General features: G+C 41.1%; 1 protein-coding gene across 3 annotated transcripts in view; it reads left to right on the forward strand.

Moving 5' to 3' along the window:
• Positions 1 to 6,562: 6,562 nt before the first annotated feature.
• map3k13 (mitogen-activated protein kinase kinase kinase 13) overlaps positions 6,563 to 23,538 on the forward strand; it is a 64,903-nt gene continuing 47,927 nt past the window's right edge. The window contains exon 1 of one of the 3 annotated variants that reach the window (XM_004917785.4): positions 6,563 to 6,684. The gene's annotated coding sequence lies outside the window, so the exon portion shown is untranslated. Of the gene's footprint in view, positions 6,685 to 22,363; positions 22,592 to 22,903; positions 23,033 to 23,538 lie in introns of those variants that run through there. The other 2 variants (XM_002936531.5, XM_004917786.4) reach the window with 2 other exon arrangements.

Here is a 23,538-nt window from a genome sequence, read left to right on the forward strand (position 1 = left end):
AAGGACACCTGTCTTAACTAGTCACCTGTATAAAAGACAGCTGTCCACAGAATCAATCAATCAAGCAGACTCCAAACTCTCCAACATGGGAAAGACCAAAGAGCTGTCCAAGGATGTCAGAGACAAAATTGTAGACCTGCACAAGGCTGGAATGGGCTACAAAACCATTAGCAAGAAGCTGGGAGAGAAGGTGACAACTGTTGGTGCGATTGTTCGAAAATGGAAGGAGCACAAAATGACCATCAATCGACCTCGCTCTGGGGCTCCACGCAAGATCTCACCTCGTGGGGTGTCAATGATTCTGAGAAAGGTGAAAAAGCATCCTAGAACTACACGGGAGGAGTTAGTTAATGACCTCAAATTAGCAGGGACCACAGTCAACAAGAAAACCATTGGAAACACATTACACCGCAATGGATTAAAATCCTGCAGGGCTCGCAAGGTCCCCCTGCTCAAGAAGGCACATGTGCAGGCCCGTCTGAAGTTTGCCAATGAACACCTGAATGATTCTGTGAGTGACTGGGAGAAGGTGCTGTGGTCTGATGAGACCAAAATAGAGCTCTTTGGCATTAACTCAACTCGCTGTGTTTGGAGGAAGAAAAATGCTGCCTATGACCCCCAAAACACCGTCCCCACCGTCAAGCATGGGGGTGGAAACATTTTGCTTTGGGGGTGTTTTTCTGCTAAGGGCACAGGACAACTTATTCGCATTAACGGGAAAATGGACGGAGCCATGTATCGTGAAATCCTGAACGACAATCTCCTTCCCTCTGCCAGGAAACTGAAAATGGGTCGTGGATGGGTGTTCCAGCACGACAATGACCCAAAACATACAGCAAAGGCAACAAAGGAGTGGCTCAAGAAGAAGCACATTAAGGTCATGGAGTGGCCTAGTCAGTCTCCAGACCTTAATCCAATAGAAAACCTATGGAGGGAGCTCAAGCTCAGAGTTGCACAGAGACAGCCTCGAAACCTTAGGGATTTAGAGATGATCTGCAAAGAGGAGTGGACCAACATTCCTCCTAAAATGTGCGCAAACTTGGTCATCAATTACAAGAAACGTTTGACCTCTGTGCTTGCAAACAAGGGTTTTTCCACTAAGTATTAAGTCTTTTTTTGTTAGAGGGTTCAAAAACTTATTTCACTCAATGAAATGCAAATCAGTTGCTATCTTTTATTTAAAGTTATTTTTTCGATTTTCCTTTTGATGTGCTATCTGCCACTGTTAAAATAAACCTACCATTGAAATGATACTGTTCTGAGACTTTTCATTTCTTTGTCATTGGACAAACTTACAAAATCAGTGAGGGGTCAAATAATTATTTCCTCCACTGTATAGAAAATTTTAAAGGGTTCACAACTTGCAAGAACCACTTTAGGCAAGCAGGAGGTTTGTTTAACTCACCAGCGTGCCAATTCCTCAGTGCTCCGGGACCTGAGAAGAGGTCAAGGAGGATATTTGCGGCAAGTGACAGGGGCAGTGGGAAAGAGGAACTGCGCATGCGTAGGAGTGGGGGGGGGGGGGTGCAACGTAAGGTGGCTGACCTAGGGGAGCATGAACAGTAAATCCAGGGCTGAATTCACTTCTGTTATGTTTTCAAGTGTTACTACTGTGTAACATATGGCACAAAAGATATAAGGTAAACAATATAATGAAACATTATAGTCCAGATAAGTAATGCTGTAAGAGTGCCACTGAGAAAATAAATTAAAAGTATGTAATTATATCATATTTTAAGTGCCTGGTATAAAGAGAAACAAGAGTAAAGAGATCCTGGTCCAAAAGACTTACAGACTAAGCAGCCCCTGCACTCCTCTGGGTCCTATGGTGGGCCCTGTTATGTCTCACCCCCTGCCCCCACCTGGCAGTTCTGCCAATGCATATAGGCACTTTGTTTTCTTAGTCTGAGTGCCCCAACTATAGACAGATTTACATTTTGATAACTTTCTGGGTAGGGGTTAGCATATGATTTAAAAAATTCTGCCTATTTTTTAAAAAATGCAGGTTCCTGGGCTACATTGATTGCATTGAAAAAATGGGTTTAAGCAGATTTAAGCAGTTTAAACAGACATTTTTAGAAACATACCCTGATTTTTCACGCACTCGTATATATTTTTAATGAGGATTCTTTCACCCTCAGTGCTATATCCCACTGCCCAGCTCCTTGAAGTTGTAGTTAGAGAACTGCTGAAGGGCCAGATGTTCCACACCATGGAATGTAACTGTGATGTATTCAATTATTGATTATTTGGCTCATTGTTAATTTGTTTGTGCTTTTGGCTCTTGGTGGCTCCTAAAAGGCTTAAAGGGGTGGTTCACCTTTAAGTTAACTTTTAGTATGTTATAGAACTTTTCAATTGGTCTTCATTATTTCTTTTTTTATAGTTTTTGAATTATTTGCCTTCCTCTTCTAACTCTTTGCAGCTTTCAAATGGGGGTGACTGACCACAGCCAAAAAACTTTTGCTCTGTAAGGCTAAAGGTTTATTGTTATTTTTACTTTTATTAATTACCTTTCTATTCAGGCCTCTCCTATTTATATTCCAGTCTCTTATTTAAACCACTTCCTGGTTGTTATGGTAATTTGAAACCTAGCAATGAGATAGCTGTTACCCCAAAATGCGTAAATAATAAAATGGAAATAATAAAAAAACCGACAAATGATAAAAAGTGAAGACCAATTGCATATTGTCTCAGAATATCACTCTGTATCTACATCATACTAAAAGTTAACTCAAAGGTGAACAATTGGAATTGTCTAAGAATCAGTTTGAATGGGAATGATTACAAATTCTAATGGTAAAATTGTGTGTATTTTCAGGAAAGACAATTGCTTTCTACTATGATAGACACTATCTAACCAATAAACAGACAACAAACCATATGTTTATCAATGCACCCATATGTATACGTATAAGCACAAATTCACTGAATGCAGTGAATAAGCTGCACCTTTTTAATTTACTGTATGTAAAACAGAATATGAACACTATTAATGAATGTGGTACATTTCTGATGCTAAGTCCAATACTGTCTATTTGTCCTTACAATTAATACTGATTAATGAGGCCTTTAAAGGAGAACTAAAGCTTAACTAAAAGAGTAGTGCAGAAATGTTGCACATTATCTTTTGGCTTTTTTTGCCAGCCCAAGGTAACCCCAGTCCTCTAGCAGTGAAGAGATGAAGAGACGATCTGTGCTGCGCTGGTGAACTTCAGGTTGGAGAGGGATGGACAGTTAGAATATGAGGTTAAATTTTAACAAGTCAGGCTGGAATTCCCCTGAATGTATTAGTATCTGTATATCCAGACTACTTTCTCTCAGGTTAAGTTTCACTAGACATGACATCAACATCCACTCGCTGCACCCTTTATTGTGCAAGGAAACTAGCAATACTGTGTAAGAGGTTTTACAGGGCCAGTTCTATGGGGACATATAGCATAGTTAAAAATCCCCCTAATCTTGCAGGCAAAAATGAATAATATGCATGTCAGCTTTAACTCTGTGCTAAAAATGATCATTAACTTTAAAAATGGCCCCTTTATTGGAGCTCCTTATAGATGTGCTATGGTCTGTGTCCATGCTTCAGAAGAGGGGTGGGCATTTCTAGCAGTCCCTGCCAAAACCACAGTAAAAGGGGGATATCCAATCACAGCCCTGCATTCACACAAGCAGAGATAGACTTCAGTTCCCTATCAGGTCTACCTGATGATTGGTTCCTGTTCTACAATGCAGTGTGTCCCCAGCTTCCCTCCTCAGCTTGGGAAAGGAAGAAGCGGAACAGATGGGCCTGACTAGTAGGATTTTTGGAGACATTTTCAATAAATCAGCCAAAATTATACCATGTTGATGCACATTCATTTCATATTTAGAGGAGTATAATGCACTGGCACTTTTTTTTTTTACACAAAATGTATTTTAGGAAAAACATGGATATAGATATGTAGCTCTAGGCCCATTTGTAAAAACTGCAACTTTGATTTGGAGCCAAAGGACCCAGTCATGGGTATTATAGAGGATGTAGGCAAACCCTGAATATTTATAGACTCCAACACAAAGCTGTGGATGTAAAGTGACTATCCCTATGCTTACCAATTTTTATGCCCTTAGTGGAGAAAGCTGCAGAAACAGTATAATACTGATGACATTTTTATTTCCTATCACATAGTCATAGCTTTGGGCACCAATGGGTTAACTACATCTGGTACAATTTGAGGGACAGGACATTACTAGCCTCTTCACTGGCTTTCATCTTATTCTGTCCCTTGTGAGGAAATATTTGCCCCTTTATAACTGCCACTTAGATACAATTGTAACTAATAAGCTAACAGGTCTCTTGGGGGAACTGAGACTTGCAGCTTAAAGGGCAATTTCACCTCTTTTTTGGGCGAAACCGATCTGTAGTTGGGAATCTGATCAACTATTATCCTGGCTTCTGCTTTAAAAACCCAGTGGGTGAGCTTTAGCCTATAGGATAAACCCATGTAAATGGGATTTTTTTTAGCTCTTTGGAATTCATTCAAAGAATTCCTTTTGTTTATTTGTATCTGTATGAGGCAGTCTCCTCAACCCTAATGATTTGTTTGACCTTTTTTAGCAAAACTGTAATAACACATAAAACAAAACCCAAAAACCCCAGAAATGTGTTCAAACTTTAAATAACCTGACAAATTTTGTAAAAGGGAGTGGTATTTAGGGGATGTGGTTGCACAAAATGGGCGTGGTAAAAAAAAAAATTCACCACCTGGCACATACACCCCCCCCCCCAGATGTCATGACTCTTCTCTATATGTCCCCAGTTTTATTATCCTGCCCTCTTGTAAGGTTTTTTGCAGAGGTTAAGGTGGCAACCCTTATAAATAATACATGTGTCAGCTTTCACTCTACACGTGTCATGCTTGAAATAAGTGGTGGGCGTGCTCTTACTGTCCATGCCAAAAGCACAGTAGTAGGGCTGATTGCTTCCTACTCTAAAGTTCAGTGTGCTGAGTGCCACCAGTTTACCCTGCACAGTCTAGGATTAGAGGCTGCTAGAAGCAGAATATATGGTTGGGACTAGTAGGGTTATTGGAGAAATTGCAGGCAAATCTTTTCTAAGCACATTCTTTCTATATTTAATAGAGTATAATGAAGGGCACATTCTTGTTTTTTTTACACACAATGTTCCCTTTAAAGGAGAACATTACCTGCCAGGCTACTAACCAACACTGCCAATGCCACATAACACTAGTTTTACGCTCCCTACACTGGCTTCCAATTAAATGGAGGATTCTGTTGGCCTTCTTACCTTTAAACCTCTAAATTATCAAGACCCTGTTTATCTAGAAGAACCTCTGATTCCCCGCATACCCTCCCGTCACCTTCATTCTTCAGACTCAGGAATACTCAAGGTGCCCAGAGTAGCACTATAATCCTTTGGATGTGTCACTTTCTGCCACTTTGCACCCACGTTATGGAACTTTTTGCCATATGCAGTCCGATCGACCTGTTCTCTGGGTATTTTTAAAAGCAGACTCAAACATTTCTGTTCACAAAGGCTTTTTCGAATACAAAAAGAAGCATCTATTCAATCCAAAATATATATTTTTTTTTTTTAATTTTTCTAATTTTTATTGGGTTTTATGTACAATCCAATTATGCAATAGAAATAGTCAAGCATTGATTCAATAATAGTAAGAAAAGGCATAATGAACATCACAGAGGATAGGTTGGCAATGTTATCCATTATAAATAACGCTAAAACATAAAAGTGTATAAGAGAAAAAACTGTCCGTTGTCGTGATTGCTTATAGCTGTTGGATTGAATTAAGGTATCAATCCAAAATATATTAAGTGCTTTGAGTCCCATAGAAGAAAATCACTATAAAATGTGATTATTATAATTTTGCTGAAGGACAGGAATAGGCAAAAGAATGGTACTTTTGTACACTGGATATTAATAGCAATTTATCAGGAGACCATAACATCAGTTTCATATGGGTATTACATACCTTATCAGGGGTTTAGCCCTCAGCATGCCACACACTACCATCTCCTGGTATTGTGACCAGTGGCAGGTTCACATAAAATCACCAAGCCCCTTTTCCTCAAGTATCCTGCCTTTTTTATTGTCCATGCCTCTCCTTACTGAGGCCTCCTCCTTTCTAAAGTCCTTCACAAACACCCCAACCCAGAGTCATTAGGGAATATCCATAGCACAGCACCCCTTGGCCAATGGGACACACACTACATAGGTTACAGCACACACAGAAGTAAACTATATCTCCTACAATGTTTTTTTCATAGATATGTACTGGAGCCTAATTTTGTTCAAGCCAACCACCTTTCTTAATTTCCCTCCTCCTCTCTGCCAGTATCGTGCAGACTCCCTGTCTGTTTAGCAGCATTTCTCACAACGGACCTTCCCCACCTGTCTCTCCTACACCCTCCCTACCCAGTACCTGCACATTGTAGCCCCTCCCACCAGCTAAGGTCTATAGTAAACGCAACAAAGCGCCTCTTGAGCTTTCGGCCCGCCCACATCTCTCCCCGCCCATGTCCCCATATGTCACTTGATCCATAGGGACGCAGGTGAACGTCCCTTGTGTCCCCTCCCACATTCCTCCGTACTGTGTCCACGCAGTGTCAGAGGCTGCCGCCAGTAACATGGGAAACTGAGGGAGTGAAAGCGCCTGATGTTAGCAGGTATGTCAGCCAGAAAGTGTCTGTTGCTGCTAGTTATTTCTGTAGAATGTGTTCTCACCTGTGTTCTCACCTGCTGGGAGGCGTGGCCAGAAGGAGAGGGGTCTCTCGGAAGATTTCAGGTCTGACACCTCTTCATTTAGGATTACGAATAACCCTTGTACTGCTGGGTGTCATAAAGCAGTGTTTTGTGTTCTATTAGACAGTTATTACCGGCATTAACTTTGTTTCCTAAAAGTTTCTGTGCTTATAATTTCCTCCTCTCCATGCACATACAGAAGCAGTTTAGCTGACAACTTCATAGGATCGTGTGGCTTGGGCTGTCTCTTATTGATGCTTTGTTTCCTCAGGATAAATGGCACCGAATTCCTTGGCAGGGCAGCATGTTGGCTGAAAGTTCTTCTCTGTATGGAGTGTGCTGCTGAATAAATAACCAGTGGTGTGGAATTCACATTCACAGGTTTAACATTACCTAGAGATTACAGCACGAAAATTATTTACACCAAAAACCAGTTTGGACACAGCAAAAGTCCTAGAAATCAGTGTTTGGCTTGGTGAAATTAATTTTAGAAATCAATCTTTTAGATTGTTAATTCTATTAAGCGTTGCCTCAAAATCGCATCACTAGTACTTATTTACTTGGGGATTTGGGTAGGATACAGGAAGCCCGTCCCTCGTGAATACAGAGCTTCCAAATACAGGGTTCAATTTGAGGGCATGTAGTTGCCACATTTTGTAGCAGATGTCACTGGAAGGACTGTGCAGAGATCCATCGAGCATCTTTCCTAGCGCTCAGTCACATAGCATGGCGCAGCCCTAGTGGGGTCCTTTAGGGACACTTTCTATTGTAGAAAGCAATAGAAAGTGTCACAAGTGATCAATAATCGTAGGTATCAGCAGACCTGCATTCCATAGTGGGCGGTAGCATTTTAAATGCGAGACCAGGAAAGAGGTTTAGTTGTTTTCAGTTTGTGTGTTTTGCCTAGAAGAAAGCAATGAAAAATATTTTACTACTGTAGTCATCTATCGGTCCCTCATAATGTGCAGCTCTAAATCAGAGTACTGCTAATTGCAGCTATTTTAATTGCTTTTCCAAGCAAACAATACTTTAACAGTGCTTTGAAGTTTAATTTGCCATCACCCAGGAACCCTCAACAGCGCAGGATACAAAGATGTGGCTGCCAGGGTTTTAAGAAACTAGGAAAAATGCCTGTGTTTGTTCATTAATGTTTTAATAGTGGATAATGGTGCAGCTTTTATTGAGTGTTCAGTGGTCAGCTATGTATGGAGTGTTTGATCAGCTTTGAGTATTGATTTTGTAGTGTTCAGTGGTCAGCTATGGATGGAGTGTTTGATCAGCTTTCGGAGCATCAATTTTGGCACCAAAATCTGCTGTGTGTCTCCACCTGGGCAGACAAATGGAAAGCTTGTATGGTGTTTAAGGGCTGAACCTCTGCTTGCGTCTATTTGCAGTCCAAAAATCAGCCCTATGTGGCCATAGCCGAAAGGTAGGTACATTCGGCAGCTTCTCAACTGTTATCTGGTTGAAATTTAGCAAGACATTTATCAGGTAGGTTTAAAAATCTTAGTTCAGAGTATTGCACTTTATTACTGTAGGAGAGGAGATTTCCTTCGTGTGATAAAGCTGTCAGGGGCCTAAGTTGGCTAGTGGACTATTCAGACTTGACTTTTGTGATTTCAAAAATGTTCTAAGTACATATGTGAATTAGTCCTATTAAGTTGTAAATGTTCACTTGTATTCCCTGTTTGTTCAAAACATGTTTAATCATTTATAATATTGTTTTGTCAGGGATGTATGATTTTTTATAGACTCATATAGCCACATTACCATCCCATTGTTCTATAATACATTGAGAAATCCCCGGAAAGTATTGATGCTGTATAAGGATTGTGTGTTTAGCAACCCAGCTGTGTGCAAATGTCTTTGTGTTTGTGCTAATATGGAACTAATTATGGCAGAAGTATCCAGGACCAGGTCTATGGGACAGCTGCTCCATTCCTGCCAGAAGCCGCAAGGCTATCCTGTGACTAATGAATCCAGAAGGTTGGCTATAGGATATTACTGTGACATTAGTCCTTCTTGACTATTTGTTAACTCTTTTGTTCATGCCAGAGGGGCCTGCAGAACTTAGAAGAGGGTAGATTTATTCCACTATATTAGGGTGACATTGCATTATATAATAAAGGTTTCACAGTTTGCATTATTATTTTACTTGTTTACAGCTACACCAGCTCAGAATGCATTCTGTAAGTCATCCTTATGTTTTTCAGAGCCCTTTTTATTACTCCAACCTATTAACACTGCACATTAGTTATGACCAGTACTAGGCTCCATATATTTCGGACTGGGACACCAGGGGTCCATCAGAGAACCTGACCTCAAGGGCCACCTTATACTTTAAGGATGGCTGCTGTGCAATTTTGAACTGCCTCTGTAACATGCCTAGGCTTACCAGGACCGGGGCCCATTGATGTTTACCCAGTATCTCTGTCGGCCAGTAAGACTCTTTATACCAGTGGCTTTCACTTAATCTGTTTAAGCTCACCTCCCCACTCATAAACTTTGTTTACTAACGCATAAATATATAGTTTATCAGATATTTAGCCATAGATTATCTAGCACAGAAAATAAGATAGTACCGTTACTCTGAGGACAAAATCATCTGGAGCAGCTGAATTTACTGTAGAAGCACTCTCTCTCGCTAAGGCCACATGCATCTTTTGGCATGACAGGCATCTACCTGTTTGTTTAGAGGGATGGACTTAGACCCTGGCACCTTCTGAGTACTTTCTGTAACTTAATACAAATGGACAAGTCACAGACAGTATAAGTTATTGTTTTTGTGTATTGGTGACAGTCTACTATTAGTGCATGGAAATATACTTGATTCCTGTGATAAAATGACTTGTCTGCTTTATATAGAAGCATATTAGTCAGCTCACTTAAAGCTGACAAATGGTTCACTAAAGGCTGTTGTGATATGCCCATACTATCACATTTACATTTATAACCTTGGTTGTACATTTGATATTGAAAACATCACATGCATTTTCAGCCATATTTTGTAGTAATATTCACAAACAACTCCCCTTCCCCATGATACAGTTTTTTCCCTGTGAGCACTATATCCCTTGTGACAAAGGAGACCTACTTTACACCATTCCAAAATAAATCCTAAATTTAACAAGGGATTGTATCTGCAACCACCCTCTGGCCCAACAGCTGCTGTATAGTGTAACACTGGTTTGTCCAAGGAACCCTTTCACAGCGCTTCGCTTAGCTAAGCTTGATTGGGACGTTGAAAGCATGTGTCTTGTTGCTATGAGTTAATGTGCTTTTCTCTATGTTACTGCATAGGCCTGTCTGGGACCCCTGCAGCTATTAAAACTGCTTTATCCACGTTATTGAGCTAGTCCTTATTGAATGAGTGTAATCATGGTAAATGACCCCTACTTGCAACCTTCCCAAAGATAGCCATGTTGATGTGCAGTGACACGGTAATTGCTGGTTCTCTTTTAAATGAGAAGACCATACTGGATTCTTAGTAGTGATGCATGCTAATACTACACGGAGCTGATTCTCAGATCCTGCATAAGCGCACTTCATCGGCCCGGGTGCAGACACACGGAGCAGACACACAGCAGGAATTGTGATGCCAAAATGCATACTTTCACATTTTGCAGCAGAAATTCCCTTTGTCTGCACCTGGGCTTATGCAGAGGCTCCAGGTGCAGACACAGAGGATATCTGATAGAAGCAGAGGGGTTGCTGCTTTATTTTGTGACCATAGCCTTATAGGAAAGAAAAGCCTGTTGGTTCTGGAGATTGGCCCTGAAACCAAATGAGTGATTCTGTGAATTTCTTCTATACCACAATTTTCATGTGAACACGTGTGGCACAGTACAGGTACCAGTATATCAAAGAATATATCCATCCTTATACATTCCCCTTTGTGTGAACTTAGATCTGAAACAGGATATTTATTTTGCTAGTATGCAAATTTGCTTGAAAATAGTGAATACTGAGGTTTTGCCAATTTAAAAATCCTTATAATTCATATGCATCTTGGTTTTTCTGGGAGCAGGGCTGTAGTTCTGGAGATCAATAGACTTGGACTTGTGAGTATGTATGGGGAGGGCCATAAATGAACCTTCGTAAAGGTTTGTAAATGAGGCTTAGTGCATTCTATTACTTATCTTATTGTGATATCCAGAAACCAAAGCATGCTTACTTAGCAAAAGACAAGTAAAAAAGTTTTTGATAAATATGCCACAATAAACCTGTTGCAGTTAAATAAAGACCTGTGGAATTTCCTTCAGGTGAGCTCTCTTGTTCATATTCCCCAATGTTTTTTTTTTAATTTAAGTTAAATTCCCTTATTTTTTAAATATAGGTTTAAGTAATTATTGTGCTTCACAACTTTGCCCCATATATGCTTTCCTGATCTCTTTTGTGTTAGTTCTATGATTGCTGCTTGAGCTGCTGGTTTCTGTCATGCCATAAAGCTCTCTCATAAACCATGACTGGGTGTAAGGTAGAAATCACATGATTACCAGGAAATATAGAAAAAGGAGATTTGTTGAAAACGTGAATGTTTGTTTTCTCTTGTAGCTTCTAAAAAAAAAGTTGAAAAATTAGCACTACAACATTTACAGCTACATTGCACTTTACAGCATCTGATCCTTGGATTTCAGCCAAAGGGAAATGCTAGCATATGTGCATCTTGCAGTTCTGTATTTTTCTATCATGCCCTAGGAATATATAATTTCCTGCTTCACTGTAAAGCAGCACTGCACTTAGTACCCTTTTGTTTTTTATGTATGTATTTTTGTATTACGCTACTTATGTACATAGCTCTGTATGACAGAACAGTAAATTAAGAAAACTGGTTATTATAATAATAAATAAAAATAAATACAAAGTACAGTTGCATTAAAAATTAAGAGCTTAGTGCCACAGAGATGAGGATGGAGGTCTCTGCCCCATAATAGAAGCTGAATTGGGGCACAGTATGGGGCTACTGTGCAAACTGATGTTTTTTTTAACAATTAATCAGAACTGCATTTTAACCAATTACAGTACAAAGTATTTATATTATACATACGGGACAAATAATATTTTTATAAAATCATGTTCAAAACCAACATATTATTTACAAAAACCCATAAATAACCTCAAAGTTATATTGCAGTTAGTTTGAAGCATATTTGCTCTAGAATTCAGAAAGAAGAAGACCTAAACCATAGCCCATTGTCCATAGACCATTCTCAGCCCCCCCCCCATCCCTTACACTGCCTCCCCAAGAGTCCTCCCTGCAACATCTATTCAGTTAAAAGTTTCCCTGTGTGCCTTAACTGTGCTAAAAAGAGTACTCTCGCATTGTGTTGTTGAGCAACCTGGTGTTCTGTTGATAGTGAATTAAACAAAAGTTGGTCTTTTTATTTCTTTTATCATGCTCTGTGTTACAAAAGTTATGTAACAAAGTGGAAAACAGTGAAATTGGTGAATTCACACTTTGTTGTGTGGTGAACGTGTAGAACTACATTGAACAGCAAATTTGTTTAAAAAATTGTCCCATGATTGTCAAGTGTGCATACTAGGGATGCACCGAACCCAGTTTTTTTGGGTTTGGCCGAACCTCCGAATTCATCCAAGGTATCGGCTGAATACCAAACCAAATTTGAATCCTAATTAAACGTCGACGCGTGCAAAAAAATTTGCATGTGTTCACTCGGACATTTAACCTTTCCAAGTCCTAATTAGCATATGCTAATTAGGATTCGGATCTGGTTCGGCCAGGACTGTGGATTTGGCCAAATTCGAACCCTGCCAAAAAGGCTGAATCCTGGCCAAATACCGAACTGAATCCTGGATTTGAAGCATCCCTAGTACATGCACCAACAGCCAGTAAGTATTAAGGCTACTTTGATGTGACAGTGGCTCTGACACTTTCATGGCTGAAGGTGTTTGTTTCATTTATTTTTATGGCCCCTTGTAGGTGTCATAACAATCCCCAGCTGGCTTGTGGGCCTGCAGCTTGGTAGCACTGTCCCAGACAAAAGTGAAATCATCTGTGGCAAACTATGGGGAATGTACACATAGACATACATACATAGACGACCTTATTACATAGACAACCTTATATTTGTATGGAAAGGTGAAGGGTATATTTTTTCCTGCTTTTTAGAAAGCCTTAATCACAATGATTTAAATTTAATTTTCACAGGTCACTCGAATGAGACTAGTATTTCATTTTTAGATATCACTCTTTCACATTTAGATGCAAAAGTGGTTACCACTATTTTTAAGAAAGAGTGCACAGGGAACACTGTATTATATGCAGCTTCCTGTCATCCAAAACATGTATTTAAAGGCATCCCTACCGGACAGTTTTATAGATTGAAATGTAACTCAGAATCTGATTTGATAGAGCAGGTGGATTAAGAGATCAATTCAGGAAAGAGGGTACTCCAAGAATGATGCAGTTATGTTTATCACCCCATATTTTAGTCAATTTAATTCAATCAAATATATTATTAAGAAACATCTTCCTATTTTGTATAATGATCCCATTCTACGACATGTCTTAAGAGAGGGATGCAAATTTGTCAGTAGAAGAGCACCCACATTAGGTAACATGCTATCACCAAGTGAATTTAAACGTGACAGAGTAAGAGGCAATTGGCTACTAGTGAAAGGGATGTATCCATGTGGGTCCTCACACTGTATCACATGTTCTAAAGTATCTGTATCAAAATGTTTTACAAGTACAAGCACAGGAAAAAACTACATTAATTGTAACACAACAGCTTCTGTGTATCTAACTTGTACGAATTGCAATATCCAATATATAGGATGCACAACCATGCCTTTAAAAAATCGCATAAGAGAGCATATAAACCAGATTGTCTCTCAAAGCAAACAGTAGCAAGACACTTAAAACTCTGTAATGGAGGAAACGTATTTATGTTACGAGTTCAAGGCATTGATAAGGTTATTACAAATACCAGAGGAGGTGATATTGCAAAGAAATTATTAAAACTTGAAGCTAAGTGGATTTTTTTTCTTAACACGGAAACTACACTGGCTTAATGTGAGCCCCCGTATACAATATACACTATTAACAAACAATGCTCAAGAAAAAAAAGAGGTATGAATGCTGACTAGTTGTTAACAGTGATGTGTGCAGATATTAAGAGGTGGAATGTTCTGTGCAAAAAAACCCACATACTATACAGTATGTGTAAGGGAAATAAAAGGAACATTACCCTTATATAATAGAATATATTTTCCTTTAAAGCCACCCATGATTCATTTACAAAGAGAGCATCGTCTTATTTAGATAACGACAGATTAATAATTAACATCACCGGGGACTATGTTTGACCCTGAGATATTTTTATTGTCTAAGACACGTATACAGAGAGTCTGTGGCTATCTACCTCCACCAAGGTGCACACCCCTAAACTTTATAAAGTACATTTATAATATTTATAATATAGACAGTGATGTTGCTGCTGGGTTATATTTCCAGTGAAGTAGATCATTTAAAGGCTGGAAGAAGGTTCCTGACCAGTTTTTAAAGGAGAAGGAAAGGTATTTTGGCATTTTACTGCCAATAGATTAGTCACAATAGTGAAAGCTAGAACACTATAGTTATTCTGCAGAAAGCTTTACCTGAGTAAAGAAGCTACCTCCGTTTGTTTAAGATTGCAGCTGCCATTTTAGCTTGATCCTCCTAGCTTGCTGCTGCAGTTCTAGCCATTGGTAGCTCAGATAACACATTCCTAAGGGAGGGGGAAGTGAATTCTTATGAATTGTTATGGGAGGGGGGAGCAGGAGAATGGAGGGGGAGAGGGAGAGAGGAGAGAGCTGAGCATACTCATGCCCCAAACCTGAAGGAGCCCTAAAGGAGAGGAAGTCTGATACCAAAGAACATGTTTACAAAAAAGGAGACAAAAAATCCTGTGTTTCTTTTGATAGAGGAGTGAGTGCAGTTTTTCTGTTTCATGCCTAAAACATCAGCACTAGCCGTGGCAGCCCACTAAACACTGTGGCTCAGGTGGAAAAAGCTAATTTGTTTCCCAGACCAAGTCCCTGTGAGCAACAGCTTTTCAGAAGGTCATTGAGGTCAAGGCAACAAATCCACAACAGATCCCTTTCGTGATAGGCCTGTAGACCAAATAAAACCCCAGGCAAGCCCACCTAGGACAAGCTGTCTCAGAATGACGGGGTGCCCTCTCCAGTATCACAGGGGTGAATTGGGGGTAGTCTTCTCTGGTTCTGGGAGGTTTGGATACAACACTCTTGTGATGCCTGGGTACAAAAAATAGTCTCAGAAGGTTATCATCTGGATTTCACATTGATGCCCCAGTACCTTCCAACCCCATCAAGGCGAAGGGGTCATCCTTCCAGTACCTCAGTAAGAGATTTTTTTTTCTTAAATATTCTTTATTTATTATTTTACAGAAACAAATAAGGGATACAAAAAGCACAAGGGAAGGGGAAAATCAAAACTTGGCATAAAACATAAACAATTCCATCCAAGCAAATCATGGCAGCTAGTGTACATCTAGGCTTCACAATATGTAAACCTCTACACTCTCCTTCCTGCTAATGGCTTCTCTGTCTATCTTGGTCATTGATCAGATGGGATTTGACCTAATGAAATTAAGCCAGGGTTCCCAGATTTTCCAATACCACTCGCTAGTTTTGTGCAAAATATGTGTAATTTCTTCCATTTTCCTTATATCTTCAACTAGGTTCACCCATTTCGTATAAGACGGGAGGGTCACCGATTTCCAATTACGAGGAATTAAAGTTTTTGCTGCATGAAGTAGGTGTAAAGTAAGAGGATCGGAAAGTGCTACATTCTCCCCAGGAATAGTATAAGAGAATCCCCGATACCTCTATTCCTTGTAACCTTATCTGAGTAATCTTAGATATATCTAGGATAATTTTTGTCCAAAATTGTTTCAAGATAGTACAAGTATACCAGATATGTGAATGAGTTCCCACCTCTAATCCGCATCTCCAACATAAATCTGAACTATCCCTGTACATCTTTCTTAATTTAACCGGGGTATAATGCCATCTCGTGACAGTAAGAGATATTTTACAGGTATTACTCAAATCTCTTTATTGTCCCCAAGAGAAAGACTAAACCGCTTCATCAAATCAGTGCAGTTCAAGCTGGAGACCCTGTGTTCAGTTATCCGAGGGATGGAGCCAGAGCAACTCATGATGTCCTTGACATCAAGGATGCATACTTCCACATCCAGATCTGGCAGGTTCACCTACCATCTCACATTCTCCTTTTTCAACACTTTCTTGGTACTTCCTTTTGGTCTGTCCTCAGCCCGCAGGGTGTTCATGAAATTGATGGCGTTCACTGCAGCAACCCTTACACTCAGATGAATATCGATAATGCCATACCTCATCAAGGCACTGAGAGCCATACTTTGTGCACTAACACACTGGCCACCCTTACTGCGGACCCCGGCAATCAGTCCAATGCGACAGCACCATAGCTGTGGCATACATAAACCATCAAGGAGGGACGCAAAGCAAGGGAGCTCTTCCAGAGGCTCAGAAACTTGTGTGTTGCGTGGACCAGCACTCAGCTTAACTGTCAGCCATTCATATCCCGGGGATATCCAACATACAGATGGACTTCCTCAGCTAACACCAGTTGGACCCCGGAAAGTGGGAACTTCCTGACAGTATTTCAGGAAGTAGTACACCAGTGGGGCACACCGCAGATCAACCTCATGGCATCTCGGCACAAGAACAAGATTCTTTGTTTCTTCCCTCGTTGCTGCAATCCACTGGCAGAGGGAATAGGTGCCATGACCCAGCCCTGGCAGTTCTGCCTGTCTTATGTATTACCATTTCCCATGCTCCCCAGAGTACTAAGGAAGATCAGACAATACAGTGCACTAGTGATCATTATTGAGTCCTTTTGACAAGGCAGGACATGGTTTAACAACCTTCAGGAACTTCAGGATCAATCACTCATCTCAATACCACTAATAAGCCGATCTGCTCCAACAAGGTTCCATTACACACCCCAGTCTGGGGCTCTTCCATTTAATGGCATGGCTGTTGGCAGGAGGCTCCTCCCCATTATCCTCTTGGAACCTCAGTTGCGTTTGGAAAGGGCTTCTGGACCCACCATTCGAACCTTCGATGGACCTTTTCTGTGATAATTGCAAGGTGGTTTTTCTTGTGGTGGTCTCTTCCGCATGCAGAGCCTCTGAACTGGGACCCCTATGACCCCTGCAACCCATCTCACCTGACCTTCCATAGAGACAAAGCAGTATTATGTACCAATCTGACCTTCCTGCCAAAGGTTGTGTCATCCTTTCATCTCAGTCAGGAAACTGTGGTCCCTTCCCAAAGAATGCCAGAGAGCAATGTATTCATGGATTGGACGTTGTACAAGCCATCAGGTACTACCTGCAATGCTCCAAATCAATCTGTTTGATTCGTTGTTCATCATACCCTCAGTCCCTCTGTCAGGCATTCTAGCCGCAAAGACCACCGTAGCCAGATGGATTTGGGAAACCATCCGTAGGGCCTACATGCCAAAGGGAAAGTTTTCCTCCTTTGAGGTCCAGGCCCACTCCACCAGGGCAGTTCTGCCTTGGCTGAGGGGGGGTTGTTGAGGACGCATGCACAGTATGGGTATGGGCATCCCTTTTTAAAGATGGCGGCGCTGTTCACTGAAACAAGTTTGTAGTATGTGTATCTCTGTAAATCTTTCATTAGGCAAGCCAGGAATATAGCGTTTTTACACAGCAATAGTAGTACTATTTAATAGTGTGCTTAATAGATTTTGACTTTCCTTGTCCTTTAAGTATAAAAAAAATCAGTTCCTGATTAAAGCAGGCAATATATCCTGTATTACAAAACTCTCACAGGGGTTCAATTTATTGCTACATGGACTCAGGAGATTATATTTCTTGCCTTCTGAAAAATAGAGAAAACATTAAGGGTCCATACACAGGCGATCTGGTACCCTCTTTAAATGATCAGCCCAAATGAATGAACAGTGATGTAAGGGTTTGTGGCGACCAATTGCCCCCAGAGGTTTGTTGCAGGCAAGTGGTGGGAGAGCATTATTTATCTGTATATTTGTGTGCCTGTCCAGTAGCCATAATATCTTTAAAACCTGTAGCAGTAATGTTTAACTGCAGAAAAGTTCATAAAACCTGAGTGCCCTATTTTTGCTTATGAGCAAAGTGAGCAGATGAAATTTATTGTCCTGTAACTATATTATCCCTCAGTATGATGCCCATGTAACAAAATGTTAGCCCCTTCCTAAATATAAATTACAGACAATGCTGGATTTCTAATTACGGTGTCCAGAGGCCGCAGTAATTAGCCGCCCCCCCCCCCCCCCCAATGATCCATTTAGCTCACCTATGGGGCACTGTGGACATGACACAGCTGAAGCTGAAGCTTTCTGCACATCCTGTCGCCAGTGCTCCATATGTGAGCAAAGTGTGGCTGGGCGGCATGCCGCCCCTAAATTTGTGCCACCCTAGGCCCGGGCCTTTGTGCTCTTACCACAGATCCTGCCTGATTACAGAATACAGTTGTTTGCAAGGTTTACAGTATAAAATTCAGCACATGGTGTAATTTTGCTACATGATTGTCTGCATGAAATGAATAAACTGTGTTGTGACACTCTCAAGCTAGCTTTATAGGACAAGATCAGTTTGTTTTGGCCACCCATCTCTTGGACAGAATTGGCCTGATCCCAATACCTATGCACACATTTCGGGAGATGAATGCATCAAAGGGCCAATGTTGTCTATACCTAGTGGAATTTTTAGACCTGCCAGATAGATATTGGTCAACCAGGCATGGGTTTGGCAGACTTGAGGCCATATACATTTAGGTTTTAGTCTTGTTCCAATGAACGATCAAATATCAGTTGTACGTTTGATCGCAGTGTTTTAAAACTTGCATTTGGCAGACGCCAATCATACAAAATTAACTTCCTGGAAATGCATTGTAGGTCCCCCAAGGATATTGTCAGATACACAATACAGGGACAAATTTTATCTGACTGTAATTTTCTAACCTGTCTGTTCAACTAAACGACCATGGTATGAAAATTATCCGTTTTTTCACAATTATATTGGTGTGTATTACCAGCTTTGGCCAGGAGCAGTTGGTGGCTCAAATAGGATTGTGTATAGCCAGTGTTTCAGTTTTCTATAACAGGTAGTGCTGATAAGGATTTGTTAAGACATTGCACTTAGTGTGTCAGTGTTACTCTGCTTCTCTGCCCTTAACCTCCCTGGAGCAATCTGTCTGTCCCAGTGTGCATGTATATGGGGCGATGAGCAATGAAGAACATTCCCTCGGTAAAACCAGCCTCGCGCAGGATTAATGTACTGCCTCCTATAATGTCACATAATGTACTTACCCCCATTCCAAGGGAAAACTCACTATGCCTAATGCAGTTTTCTCTGTGCCTCCGAGCAATAATGACTAAACTTAGATTGCGCACATGGAAATAATTTAATGACAAATTTCTTCAGTGAAATGCTAGTTTTCTGTGCTGATAAAAGGAACGATCATTAAGTTGTACCATAACCCTGGGAAACAGCTTTACATATATAACAGGTAAGGAATTCATTAAAAGGAACCAGTTTTATGGCATCTAACTTTAGTCACACATGGGTGGGGGAAATCGACCTGTTCCTTCTACTGGAGTACCACTGGTGTGGTAGATTGCTGATTTGGAATGGAGGTGAGAGAACATAGTTACATAGGGTTGAAAAAAGTGCATCATGTTTAACCCATCCAAGTAAACCGAGCACACACAACCTATACTTACCAATCTATACACTCACATACATAAACTATATATACAACCACTAATACTAACTGTAGATATTAGTATCACAATAGCCTTGGATATTCTGCTTATCCAGGCTCCTCTTAAAGGCATTAACAGAAGATGCCATTACCACATCTCTAGGAAGGGCATTCCACAACCTCAGGACTGGAGCCTAAAACTGCACTGCATACTCAAGGTGAGGCCTTACCAGGGACCTATAAAGAGGCAAAATTATGTTTTCATCCCTTGAGTCAATGCCCTTTTTTATACAAGACAGCATTTTATTTGCCTGGAATTAGACAACTTGTTAAAGGTGAAGGAAGGGCTAGTAAAGAGTTAATCTCAAGCTGCAGGCATACCTTCAGTTGGCTCAACAGTGCCCTTAAGACTTCCCAAATTGCCATCATTCAGATGATCAGAAGCCAAACAGGAAAAAAAACGCTGAGCTGGGTAAAGAGGATTCCCATAATGCATCGCTCCTGCAACGACCCTACCACCAGGACTGTAGGCGGCGCATGCGCACATTTCCCTCTTCAGAACAAGCAGGCGCGCTCCCCTTTGAGGAGGACGCAGCCGAACAGGAGGGAGCGGGGGGGGAGCAGTGAACAGCGGGGGGTGGGGTGCTGGTGGACCAAGACACCAGGGATTGGAGCGGAGCGGGGGGGGGGAGATTGGTGCGGGGATTGGAGCAGAGCGGGGGGGGGGGTTCTGCACAGTGTAAAAAGCAGAACATGCCACAGACGGGGGGGGGGGGGGGGTTGAGGACGCATGCGCAGTATGGGTATGGGCATCCCTTTTTAAAGATGGCGGCGCTGTTCACTGAAACAAGTTTGTAGTATGTGTATCTCTGTAAATCTTTAATTAGGCAAGCCAGGAATATGGCGTTTTTACACAGCAATAGTAGTACTATTTAATAGTGTGCTTAATAGATTTTGACTTTCCTTGTCCTTTAAGTATAAAAAAAATCAGTTCCTGATTAAAGCAGGCAATATATCCTGTATTACAAAACTCTCACAGGGGTTCAATTTATTGCTACATGGACTCAGGAGATTATATTTCTTGCCTTCTGAAAAATAGAGAAAGCATTAAGGGTCCATACACAGGCGATCTGGTACTCTCTTTAAATGATCAGCCCAAATAAATGAACAGTGATGTACGGGTTTATGGCGACCAATTGCCCCCAGAGGTTTGTTGCAGGCAAGTGGTGGGAAGACATTTTTGTCAGCCTGGCTGCTACCAGACCTCTCTGTGACATACCAAGCCCCACTAGTGATGGGGCGGAGCTTGTTTATATACTTATGCTTGCTCCGCCCTGTCCGCTTATATCAGAGAAGGGGTTGGCTTGGGTATATAAATCGGTCAGACGTGGGGGACACAAACAATTGGATTAATATCCATAGTACATGGATATCAGTTAGGATCAGATAGCCACGATACATGCGCAGATAATCATTTCAAAAGATTTTATATCTGTGTGTGACCAACTTTAGACTATTTTATCTTTCTTTGCTAAAACCATCTTAAGTTATAAGCCACGTGTCTTTCTTTCTGGTTAACTGGCACATCGTGGGGTTCATGTTTGCACTGGTCCCCTGGTAAAAGACCCTATTGTGCTGGCATGTGTGCCTTTTATAGGGACATTGGTGTAACTACCACAAAGTAGACCAGGGTCCCCAACTGGCTACTTCAAAGTTGCCATCAGCCTGCTTGTTTTTTTGTTGTGGGCAGCAGCGCAGCAGGGGGAAAGAAGGTGCGCACTGATGGTACACTACTGGGACATTGAATTGTAAGCTCTGCTGGTATCATTGGCACAAAATATTACTAGTTATTGGATAGCATTGTTACCTTGTAGCTCTAGGGTTCTAGGTTCACCTGCTGCCACACATCTGCAAATTGGCTCTTGATAAAATTGATCATTGTGCTTGTTTTTGATTGTGATAAGGACCTTTGACTGTAAGCTCTTCTGGGGCTGGGGTTGATGCGAACGATGCAAAATCTCTGTAAAGCAGTAAAACATTTTAACAATACAGAAATAATAGCATTCTGCCAGCAGATAGAGCAGTTTAAATGTTTCACTTGCTGCACTCAATAGCTCAGTTCCATGTTAGGTAAAAGTAAAATGTGTGTAACTGGGCCCAACCTATCATCCTTTATCTGGTATTTACCTTAATTTACAGCTGATCCCCAATGCCATTCATTTTTGAAGCCATTGATTTAATGGCATCAGATCTAGCGTATCACACACTTCTGCTTGTGTTTGTTATTCTGAAAATTCAGTAAGTCTGAACTTCCAGCCGGAAGAGCAGACCTGTGTAAATAAGCAATGTCGTACATATGACCCTCCAGCTGTGTTGAACTAGAATTTTAGCCCAGAAGCAGCTAGAGGGCTATTTATCCACATATTGTACATTCCTGGGTTACATATGAATTCATAAAGATGTAATTTTTTTGTTTATGTATTGCAATAGAGTTATATGCAAATATAATTGAAAGATTGCATTTTGAATGACACAACTTTAGGTCACTTGAAATTATCCCTGATTTTAATCTAGTACAGGGCACATATGGATGTCCCTGTGTGTTTGTCTGTGATGTTCTGCATGAGTGTTTGTAAATGAGCATGTATATATGTATATATAGCAGCATTTAGTAGGTGCATGGCTAAGCCTGGTATTATTGGAGGATGTTGCTTGACTGTGACAAGAGGACTGACTGTGTGGGCTCTGCTCCTTATTGGCTCCTGCTCGCCCCCCCTCCTGCTCAGCTCACCGCAGACGTCACTGCGTGACCTATGCTGAATCCTAAAGCAGCTCCATCCCTCTCCATTCATGAATCTGCTGTGACGTCAGGAGAACCCTGGGCTTCTGTTTGCAGTGGGCTGCAGAATTGTGTGGGTGGCATCTCCCCATCCCTTTGCATTTCATTCTCCAGGCCCCCGTACATCTCACTAGATCTACATTACTTAGTGCTTTGCTAATCCTCTCTTCAGCATCTTAAAAGGGACGACATGGAAGCCGGTCTCATGCAGCAATGTGAGTATCAGCTGTCAGTGTATCCTCTTTGTTATATTCCCTACGAAGGGAGCATGGATGAAGTGTAGAGGGGTGGAGAGTAAGTGTGACCGTGCTATGAAGGACAGATGGATGGGCTGATGGTCCATCTGTCCTGTGAGATCTCTGGGGCACGGAAATGATGCTTTGGGACCAGAAACCTGATAGCTCCCACTGCTCGATGGATCCTTCAATACAGAGTCTCAGCTGCTGTATTGTGAGCTCCCTTGTCCTGTCAAACCCCCCTATTAAGTGAAGTGTAATTTTCCTTTGTAAGACTATACTATGGCACAGCTGAGCAGCACAGACAGCAGGGAGCTGGCAGATTCCATTAGGACACACTAAATCCCTCTTCTATCATGAATGCCTTCTGCTTTCCGATACCCTCAAAGCTTGAACTTTCCTGCTACTGATGTATTTTAGGTAACATTTCTGCATAGCCCTAATTTATCTTTGTGTTTTGTATATTTTATGGTTTATTGTATAGGACTTTAGGCAAGGGCAGTGTTGCACAGGGGAAACAAGAAGGTGTCACTTTGTGCGGTGCAAACATTTAGTACTATATGTAGCAGCTTGGGCTCCAGTGAGTTCCAATAAAGCTGTGTCCTGTGTAATGCATAGACATGGTACACACTGTACTCCTTTCATGGCTTAGTCACAAATAGGTTTCTGGAATACTAATGGACTTTGTACTTTATTATGTTTCATTTACCTACAGAGATCTGACAGCTGTAAGAAACAGTGATTCTTTTTTTGCATAAAAGAAGTGTGTTAAGTGCAGATTTTACTCATATTGCAGCTCAGGCATGATGTGATGCATGACTAGGATGAGTGCTGATGTGAAACTAGTAGATATACATTGTAGTTTCCCAGAAATGGGCTCAGGGTGCAAAATAAAATGTTGTTTAAAAGAAACGTCCAGTTGCTTT

Source organism: Xenopus tropicalis, chromosome 9, assembly GCF_000004195.4.
Source record: "Xenopus tropicalis strain Nigerian chromosome 9, UCB_Xtro_10.0, whole genome shotgun sequence".
Classification (NCBI taxonomy): domain Eukaryota; kingdom Metazoa; phylum Chordata; class Amphibia; order Anura; family Pipidae; genus Xenopus; species Xenopus tropicalis.